Source organism: Chiloscyllium plagiosum, chromosome 23 (assembly GCF_004010195.1).
Source record: "Chiloscyllium plagiosum isolate BGI_BamShark_2017 chromosome 23, ASM401019v2, whole genome shotgun sequence".
Classification (NCBI taxonomy): Eukaryota; Metazoa; Chordata; class Chondrichthyes; order Orectolobiformes; family Hemiscylliidae; genus Chiloscyllium; species Chiloscyllium plagiosum.
In genome coordinates, this window is record NC_057732.1 from 4,177,150 (window position 1) to 4,187,829 (window position 10,680).

Consider the following 10,680-nt stretch of genomic DNA (forward strand, 5'->3'; position numbering starts at 1 on the left):
CACCCCTTGCTCGGCCCAAAGGCAGCTCCTTGGTTGAGTTTCTTTCAGTGGTGGTTCATTGCTATCCTCCCTCTCAGAGCTATGTGGGTAAGAGGCAGGTCACAGTCTACTTGGGCCAGAATGGGAATCAAACCTATGCTGATGGTTTTATTCTACACTTGTTGACAGAGCTAACCAACCTACGCTCAGCCACCCCTAAAATTAGTGTTGTCAGTTGTCGTGTGGTATTGGAATTTGGTTGTACTCCTCTGCTCCAGAATTAAACCCATTTTATTCCATAAAATCTAACTTATCAGTAGTGGCAATACTGCAAACTATAAGCTGAGAAATTAGCTGGCTGTGAACGCTCAAATGAAGACATAATAAATATTAAACTGATTTGATAAGATAGATACAGAAAAACTGCTGGAGGAGTACAGAATAACAGGGAATAACCTTAAAGTAAATAAGAAAATACTTCCAAGGAGTAATGGTAATGTGGACCTATCAACACTGGGGTCAATTGCAATTATTAAAAAACTAAGATGTTTAGATTTCTGTAACATAAACTCATTAAGAGATACCAATTAAACATGGTTAGATTGAATACAGTTCAGGCTTGAGGGGTTGAATAACCTTCCTCTATTTCACACTGAGTTTGCCAAATCCTATCCATTTCCAATTTCATTCTGGTCTCTTGTGCCATTGCAGTAGGGCTGCCCATTGTCTGTATCACTATCTGTCATCCATTTGCTCTGATTTGCTAACTCCCAGGCCAGCACATATCCTTCAACTAACAACACTGAGACCTATTGTCTGGTCATTATCCCACTGTGGGAGCTTACTGTATGCAAATTGCATGACCAATTTATTTACATAATTTGTCCTGTATATGAATAACTATTCAATACAAAAGTCCCTATTCAATTCTTAAGACTACGTTGATATTATACCTGCTTTGAAGAGTTATCTCACTCATAAGCATTGTTTCATCATATTTTTTAAAAAATACATTGTACGTTATACATTGTTTTAATGATTTGTAATTCATTATGGTGATTCTGAGTTTGTTTTTATAATAAAGACTAGTACTATTTTGTGCTAATTTATAAAATTCCACAGATGCTGATCGTTTTAGTTGTTAATACCCTTAAATGTTATAATCAATGATTACATCAATCTGTTCATATCACAGGGAACCAATTACTCTGAAACATTTATCTCAGGATTTATTTGAAGACTGCACAGGAAGTTAGAGAGAGAGCTAGTATACATATATGCAGACAGAATTTTAGAAACATAGAATCATAAATGCATAAGAGGCCCTTTGGCCCATTGACTCTGAACCCACATGAGAAATATGTGACCTTCAAACTAATCCCATTTACCAGCACGTGGCCCATAGCCTTGAATGTTATGATATGCCAACTACCTATCCAGGTACGTTTTAAAGGATGTGAGGCAACTCACTTCTACCATCCTCCCAGGCAGCACATTTCAGACCGTCACCATCTTCTGTGTAAAAACATTTTTCCTCAGATCCACCCTAAACCTCCTGTCCCTCTTCTGTGTCCCCTCGTGACTCACCCTTCAACTAAGGGGAACAGATGCTCCTTATCCACACTGTCCATTCCCTTTATAATCTTGTACAACTCAATCAGATCGTCCCTTGGTCTTTACTGCTCTGATGACAATTTGATCCAACCTTTCCTCATAACTGAAATTTTCCATCCCAGGCAGCATCCTGATGTAATGTCCAGTGCGATCACATCCTTCCTGTAATGTGGTGACCTGAATTGCACACAGTACTCTAGTAGTGGTCGCACTAAAGTTCTATACAACTTCTTCATGACTTCCCTGCTTTTGTAATCTATGCATTGATTCATAAAGGCATGCCTTTTTCACCACCCGACTAACATGCCTTTCTGCTTTCAGAGATCTATGGACAAACACTCTAATGTTACCTTTGTTCCACAGAATTGTCCAATCCGTCCATACCGACCAGATATCACAAATCAATCCAGTCCCACCTGCCAGCACCCGGCCCATATCCCTCTTAACCCTTCTTATTCATATACCCATCCAAATGCCTCTTAAATGTTGCAATTGTACCACCCTCTACCACATCCTCTGGCAGCTCATTCCATACACGTACCACCCTCTGCGTGAAAAAGTTGCCCCTTAGGTCACTTTTATATCTTTCCCCTCTCACCCTAAACCTATGCCCTCTAGTTCTGGACTCCCCGACCCCAGGGAAAAGACTTTGTCTATTTATCCTATCCATGCCCCTCATAATTGTGTAAACTTCTAAAAGGTCACCCTTCAGCCTCCGACGCTCCAGGGAAAACAGTCCCAGCCTGTTCAGCCTCTCTCTGTAGCTCAGATCCTCCAACCCTGGCAACATCTTTGTAAATCTTTTCTGAACACTTTCAAGTGAATCATTGAATCCCTACAGTGTGGAAGCAGGCCATTCGGCTCATTGACTCTACACCAACTCTCCAAAGAGCATCTCATTCATCCATGGCTAACCCACCTAATCTGCACATCCCTGGACACTATGAGCAAACTACATTGGCCAATATATTTAACCTGTATATTTTTAGACTATGGGAGGAAAGCAGAGCACCCAGAAGAAATCTGCATAGGTTTGGGGAGCAGTATGTGAACTCCACACAGACAGTCGCTCGAGGGTGGAATTGAACACAGGTGCCTGGCACTGAGGCAACAGTGCTAACCACTGAGCCACCCTCAATCTGTACAATCATTTTAGATTCCAGCACTCTTAGAATACTGTGCACGTTACCGCTCTCTATGTTTAAAAACAGAATATTGAAGCAGTGGAAAAAGGAGAGAAATAATTTACAAGCAGGTTACTGGGATCGAGAGGTTATGTGACTCAGGAAAGACTGAACAGGCTGCAGAAAAAGGAGGTTTACATCAGACCAGAGAGGGGTTTCTAAATTGTTGAAGTTGGTGGGTAGAGCAAATTTAAAACTATTACGGGTTCTTCCAGTGGCAGTACCACCAGTGGTGTATCTGCCAGCAGGAGGCAGCTCAATGCATCTGCATTTGCTTCTTAGCCTCCTTGGGCAGTGTTCCAACTTTGTAATTATATGCACTTAGTATTAAAGCCCACCGTTGAATCTAGCCTGAGGTGGAAACTTCCTGACTCCAAATATGACCACAAACCTTTCTTCTCCATCTGGGCGAATTTACACTCTGCCTTAACCAAAGTTCAGGATGCATATGCTATTGGGCCTTCCTCTCCTTTGGGTCACCTCTGAGCTAGTACTACCCCGAGGTGTCGCACGTCAATACCGGATCTTACTTGGGATCATGGTGTGCCAATACCTTAGAGGATGATAGATGTTTCTTCATTTCCCTGAAAGCTATGGCTTGGCTACACGACCACTTCCAAGGCTGACCCTTTTTTAGGAGCTGATGCAAAGCTGCCAAGATTGAGGCTAAGTTATGCATGAACTTTACATAATAATTCACCAGCCCATGGAAAGGCTTCAGCTCTGGTACAGGCTTGGGAGCTAAGGCACCTTTGACTGCCCTCACTTTATCTATCAATGGGTGTGACCTGGAATTATGGATTCTGTAGTACAAGTAGAATACTCAGGTGCCTGGACACATTTTTTCCTTCTAATGCATATGCCTACCTGGGAGAAAGGTGTATGTCTGAGTTCTCTAAGTGCTCCTTTTCAGTCTTCCCTGTTATTAATGGGGTAGATTAATGGGGTAGACCTTGCAAAAGGTTCTCCATTATCCACTGAAACATTGTGTAGGCTGACGAAATAGCAGTCTCCTAAACCGCTAAAAACTCTTACTGATATTAATCATAACATACTTCTGGGAATCCTCGTCTAACCGCAATTACAAATATGCATGGCTCATGGATAGCTTCATGAAGGGCAGCCACCCCTGCCAGCTTTGCACATAAAACCCCTGTGTGAGGATTGGGTATTTATCCAGCTGCGAAAAGAGGTTTACTGTTTGTTTAAAATCCCCACAAAGGCAAACCGATGCATCAGGTTTCACAATCAGTACGACTGGTGCTGCCCATTCCACAAGCTGGACTGGTTTGATGACTTTTTCTGCCTCTTCTTTTGACTTTAAAGTAAATGGCACCAGGTGGGCCTTACAGAATCATAGAATTGCTTCTTGGTTAATATGCAAGATGGCCTTGGCTCCTTTGATAGTCTTAGACCTCCCTGAAAGACCTGCAGATATTTAATTATTATTTCACTCAGGCAATCACTTTCTAATCGAAAAATATTGAGCCGATCTAAGTGAGGTGGTGGGCAAGTTGTTGGAGGGAATCCTGAAGGACAGGATGTACATGTATTTGCAAAGGCAAGGACTGATTTGGGATAATCAACATGGCTTTGTGCGTGGAAGTCATGTCTCAAAAACTTGAGTTTTTTGAAGAAGTAACAAGCAGGACTGATGAGGGCAGAACGATGAGCGTGACCTAAAGGAACTTCAGTAAGGCTTTCGACAAAGTTCCTTGTGATGGCAAGGTTACATCACATGGACTTCAGGGAGAACTAGCCATTTGGATACAGAATTGGCTCGAGATAGAAGACAGAGGGCAGTGGTGGAACGTCACAAGGATTGGTCCTGGGTCCACTGCTTTTTGTCATTTATATAAATTATTTTGATGTGAACATAAGAGGTATAGTTAGTAAGTTTGTAGATGACACCAAAATTGGAGGTGTAGTGTACAGCAAAGAAGGTCACCGCAGAGTACAATGGGATCTTGATCAGATGGGCCAATGGGCTGAGGAGTGGCAGATACAGTTTAACTTAGATAAATGTGAGGTGCTGCATTTTGGAAAGACAAATCAGGCTAGGACTTATACTTTTAATGGTAAAATCCTGAGGAGTGTTGCTGAACAGAAAGACCCTGGAGTGCAAGTACATAGTTCCTTGAAAGTAAAGTGACAGGTATATAGGATGGTGAAGAAGGCATTTGGTATGCATTCCTTTATTGGTCAGAGCATTGAGTGCAGGGGTTCTGAGGTCATGTTGCAGCTGTACAGGACATTGGTTAGGCCACTTTTGGGATATTGTATGCAATTCTGGTCTCCCTCTGACCAGAAAGATGTTGTGAAACTTGAAAGGGTTCAGAAAGGATTTACAAGGATGTTGCCAGGGTTGGAGGGTTAGCTATAGGCAGAGGGTGAATAGGCTGGGGCTGTTTTCACTGGAGGGTCGGAGGCTGATGGGTGACCTTATAGAGATTTATAAAATCATGAAAGGCATGGATAGGATAAATCGATAAAGTATTTTCCCTGGGGTGGGGGAGTCCAGAACTAGAGGGCATAGATTTAGGGTGGAAAGAGGAAAAATTTAAAAGGGATCGAAAATGCAACTTTTTCACACAGAGGGTGGTACTTGTATGGAATGAGTTGCCAGAGGAAGTGGTGGAGGCTGGTACAGTTACAACATTTAAAAGGTATATGGATGAGTATGTGAATAGGAAGGGTTAAGAGGGATATGGGCCAAGTGCTGGCAAATGGGATTAGATTAGTTTAGGATATCTGGTTGGCATGGACGAGTTGGACCAAAGGGTCTGTTTCCGTGCTGTACATCTCTACGTCTCTATGAATCTCTGTCAACCAGTTTTGCCCCTTAAAGGTTGGGCCTGAGCCTTTTACTACAATCAGTGGGAACTGAACCAGCTGCTTCTCATAAGAGACTGGAACTAAAATTCTACCCTTAATCTGTCAACATTCCCCAGCAAAGGTTCTCAGTCTAGCCAAGGTCATGTGCAAACTTAATGGTTGGAGTCCAGAGCAAATTTTGTTAAAGACTGATTCTGTGATCACTGAAACAGCCGCGTCAGTATCGACCTCCATTTGAGCCAGATGACCATTTAACCAGACGTTTATTTTGATTTGTGCTGGTTTGGATGTTGCTAAGTAATTTTACTGTTCCAAACCAGATGTAGGTGGGCTTTCCAGGGTGTACATTCTCCTGGATACTGGCCTATGAGTTCTCTTGCTCAATTTAGGACTAGTGGGACTCTTCTTGCTGTCTTGAGTCTGCATACTGACAGCAACTATAATAGCTTGTCAGCCCAGATCCCGAAGATTATTTGGACTGTTTGGCCTCGGCTTGGTTTTGTTTTGGGGTTTTGCTGTGGGCTGACCTAGAATCCCCCTTCAATGCAACTACCTTCATTCAAGCTCAGTCAGACTGGCAAGAGTGTCCACTTTGATTGGAATACCCTGCAACTGATATGCTCTATCTGCCTCATTTTCCAATAACAAAGCTAGTTGTAGTGTCTATTGGTCCAGCTGGGCTTCAGGGAATAGGTGCTTTTGCACAGTTACATCATTAATCCCACATATCAAATAGTCTCTCAGCATCTCATTAAGGGCTAAACCAAAGTCACATATCTCTTCCAGTCATCTTGACCTAGTTAAAAATTCCAATATGGATTCCCCTGATTTTCAAATTGCTGAGTAAAACCAATAGTGTCTCAGAATTAGTGGAGGCTTGGGGTCATAATATTCCTTAACTCTTGAAAAGTCAACTATTGAAAAAGTTTACTATCTGATGCCTCAGAGTAAGTCAGGCTCCTAATAACCAAAAAAGCTGCAGATCCACAAGCTGTCAGGAGCTTGTGGATCATTGATTTTCTATTTATTGCTTTTCATCTGCCCCAATGTCATTTGCCCTGAAAAAAAAATACATTCTTTCTGTATAGCGGGACCAAACTTTGACAGGAGGGTCAAATGAGTCGAGCTTCCCAAATAACAGCATGATGCTCGAAATGCTTACTCCAACTCAAAGATGAATGTTGCAAACACATTTCTTCAGGAATGTGCTTGACTCTCATCACCACTGAAGTGAGTCCACAGAGGCGGGTATCTCATCACCAAGTCACCCCTTATTTACACATGAAAAGTTCTTGACACTGGGCCAGCTCCCTCAGAGTCACCACCCAGAGTGTCAGAATGTCTGACATTCCTATTTTTAATCTGTCAGCCAGGGGTCCCTGTTGGGCTGTTAACTTGGTCTGATCAGGAAACTCATTACAATTAAAACACCCAGCAAGTTGCCAGCATCATCCCAAGGTTGGCCTTGGGAAAATCATCCATGGGCTGGAGATGGAGCGGGAAGGGTGGGGTTGGTAATGATAGTGGAATGCTGATGTCATTGGATAAATATTCCAGAGGCCCAGGGCTATTGCTCTAGGGGAACAGATTCAATCTCATCTCGTGGAATTTAAACTCAATTAATAAAATGTGAAGTTGAAAGCTAGTCTCAACAAAACTGCCCCTGATTGTCATAAACAGCACAACTGGTTCAGTAATGGCCCATATGTGACTCCAGACCCCAACCCCTCAGTGATGTGGCTGACTCTTAACTGATCTCTGAAGATGTGTGGCAGTAAGGAGTGTTTGGGTCGATGACTGCATCTTCCCATTATCTCTCCTGACTGATAAAGTCTACCTCCCTGTTCAGGGCACACAAACCACTGCCCTGTCCCCCACTGTCACTCAGCCAGCAGGGTATGCCCTGGTGCTTATGTCCCCTGCCAATCACCGAGATGCTTCACCTCACCCTCATACCAACTCAGCAATGGCGGACACATCAGCCAGACACAGTGCTATACGATCACTGATGCCCATCCTTCTCTCACACAGAACAGGATATCTGGCTTAGGGAGGTGCCAGAGTACAATGGAGGAGATGGCACACTGCACCAAGATGCAAGCTGAGACAGCATCACCAAGATCTTGCCTCATGCCCCATTGCAACTCTCAGCTCACCATCATCCCACACTCCAGTATGATGTGATCTTGGATTTCTTGCTTACATCATCCCCACTCTATCATAACCCAATATTCTCATTCACATTTTTACTTCAGACACAATGTTCCTGCCCAGCTACATGATCCCTAAGAGAACAACATCACTGGTGAAAACATGCCTCCAGCTTAGATATTTGTGTTTCTATTTGGAATCAACCACATCGCTATGGATCTGGAGTCACATGTAGGCCAGACGAGGTAAGGATGGCAGTGACCTTCCCTAAGGGACATTAGTGACCCAGATGGGGTTTTCCAACAGCTGCCAATGGGTTCACAGTCATCATTCGACTCTAAATTCCAGATTTTTATTGAATTCAAATTTCACCATCTGCCGTGTCGGGAGTTGAACACAGGTCCCCAGGACGTTGCTTGGGTCTCTGGATTTACAGTCCAGCAATAATATCACTGGGTCGTCATCTCCACTAGCATTGTCTGTTCCTTGGAGGCCAGTTTAGAAGTGTGAGCTGCACAAAGTCCGGTTTGACAAAGTACAGTAAGACACAGTATTTACATGACTCATTAAGTTTGATAAGTGGGGAAGTTTGGTGCAGTAGAGGACTGGAGGAGTCTGGCACAGTAGAGGATTGGGGGAGTTTGTCACGTTAGGGGATTGGGGGAGTTTGGCACAATAGAGGATAAGGGAAGTTTGGCAAAGTATGGGATTGGGGGAGTTTGTCACAGTATAGGGGATTGGGGGAGTTGGGAACAGGAGGGAATTGTGTGAGTTTGTCACAGTAAGGGATGAGTGGAGTTTGTCACAATAGGGGATTAGGGGAGTTTGTCACCTTAGAGGATTTGGGGAGTTTGGCACAATAGGGGATTGGGGGAGTTGGGAACAGGAGGGAATTGTGTGAGTTTGTCACAGTAAGGGATGAGTGGAGTTTGTCACAATAGGGGATTAGGGGAGTTTGTCACCTTAGAGGATTTGGGGAGTTTGGCACAATAGGGGATTGGGGGAGTTGGGAACAGGAGGGAATTGTGTGAGTTTGTCACAGTAAGGGATGAGTGGAGTTTGTCACAATAGGGGATTAGGGGAGTTTGTCACCTTAGAGGATTTGGGGAGTTTGGCACAATAGGGGATTGGGGGAGTTGGGAACAGGAGGGAATTGTGTGAGTTTGTCACAGTAAGGGATGAGTGGAGTTTGTCACAATAGGGGATTAGGGGAGTTTGTCACCTTAGAGGATTTGGGGAGTTTGGCACAATAGGGGATTGGGGGAGTTGGGAACAGGAGGGAATTGTGTGAGTTTGTCACAGTAAGGGATGAGTGGAGTTTGTCACAATAGGGGATTAGGGGAGTTTGTCACCTTAGAGGATTTGGGGAGTTTGGCACAATAGGGGATTGGGGGAGTTGGGAACAGGAGGGAATTGTGTGAGTTTGTCACAGTAAGGGATGAGTGGAGTTTGTCACAATAGGGGATTAGGGGAGTTTGTCACAATAGGGGATTAGGGGAGTTTGTCACAGTAGAGAATTGGGAGAGTTTATCACATGAGGGGTTTGGGGGAGTTTGGCACAGTAGGGGATTGGGGGAGTTGGGAACAGTAGGGGATTGGGGGAGTTTGTCACAGTAAGGGATGAGTGGAGTTTGGCACAGTAGGGGATTAGGGGATTTGGGCACAGGAGGCGATAGGGGGAGTTTGGCACATTAGAGGATTGGGGGAGTTTGTCAAAGTAGGGGATTGTGGGAGTATGTCACAGTAGAGGATTGGGGGAGTTAACTACAGTAGGGGATTGGGGGAGTTTGTCACAATAGGGATTTATGAGAGTTTGTCACCTTAGAGGATTGGGGGAGTTTGGCACAATAGGGGATTGGGGGAGTTGGGAACAGGAGGGAATTGTGTGAGTTTGTCACAGTAAGGGATGAGTGGAGTTTGTCACAATAGGGGATTAGGGGAGTTTGTCACCTTAGAGGATTTGGGGAGTTTGGCACAATAGGGGATTAGGGGAGTTTGTCACAATAGGGGATTAGGGGAGTTTGTCACATTAGGGGACTGGGGGAGTTTGTCACAGTAGGGACTTGGGGGAGTTTGTCACAGTAGGGGATTGGGGGAGTTTGTCACAGTAGGGGATTGGGGGTGTTTGGCACAGTAGGAGATTGTGGACGTTTGTCACATTCAGGGATTGGCGGTGTTTGGCACAGAAGGGAATTGGGGGTGTTTGGCACAGGAGGGGATTGTGGACGTTTATCACATTCTGGGATTGGGGAGTTTGTCACGTAGAGGATTGGAGGAGTTTGTCACAGTCGAGGATTGGGGGTGTTTGGCAAAGTAGGGGTTTGGGGGAGTTTGGCACAGTAGGAGATTGGGGGAGTTTGTCACAGTCGGGAATTGGCAGATTTTGGCACAGTAGGGGATGGGTGTTTTTGTCACATTGGGGATTGGGGGAGTTTGTCACAGTAGAGGATTGGGAGAGTTTGTCACAGTAGGGGATTGGGGGAATTTGGCACAGCAGGGGATTGGTGGAGTTTGGCACAGTAGGGGATATGAGAATTTGGCACAGAAAGGGATTGGGGATGTTAGGCACAGTAGGGGATTGGGGGAGTTTGTCATGTTAGGAAATTAGGGGAGTTTGGCATAACAGGGGATTAAGGGAGTTTGTCACAGTAGAGAATTGGGAGAGTTTATCACATGAGGGGTTTGGGGGAGTTTGGCACAGTAGGGGATTGGGGGAGTTTGTCACATTAGAGGATTGGGGGAGTTTGTCACAGTCGGAGATTGGGGGAGTTTGTCACATTAGGGGATTGGGGGAGTTTGTCACAGTAGGTGATTGGAGAGTTTGTCAATAACAGGGGATTAGGGGAGTTTGTCACAGTAGAGAATTGTGGGAGTTTGGCACATGAGGGGACTGGGTGAGTTTGTCACAGTAGGGGAT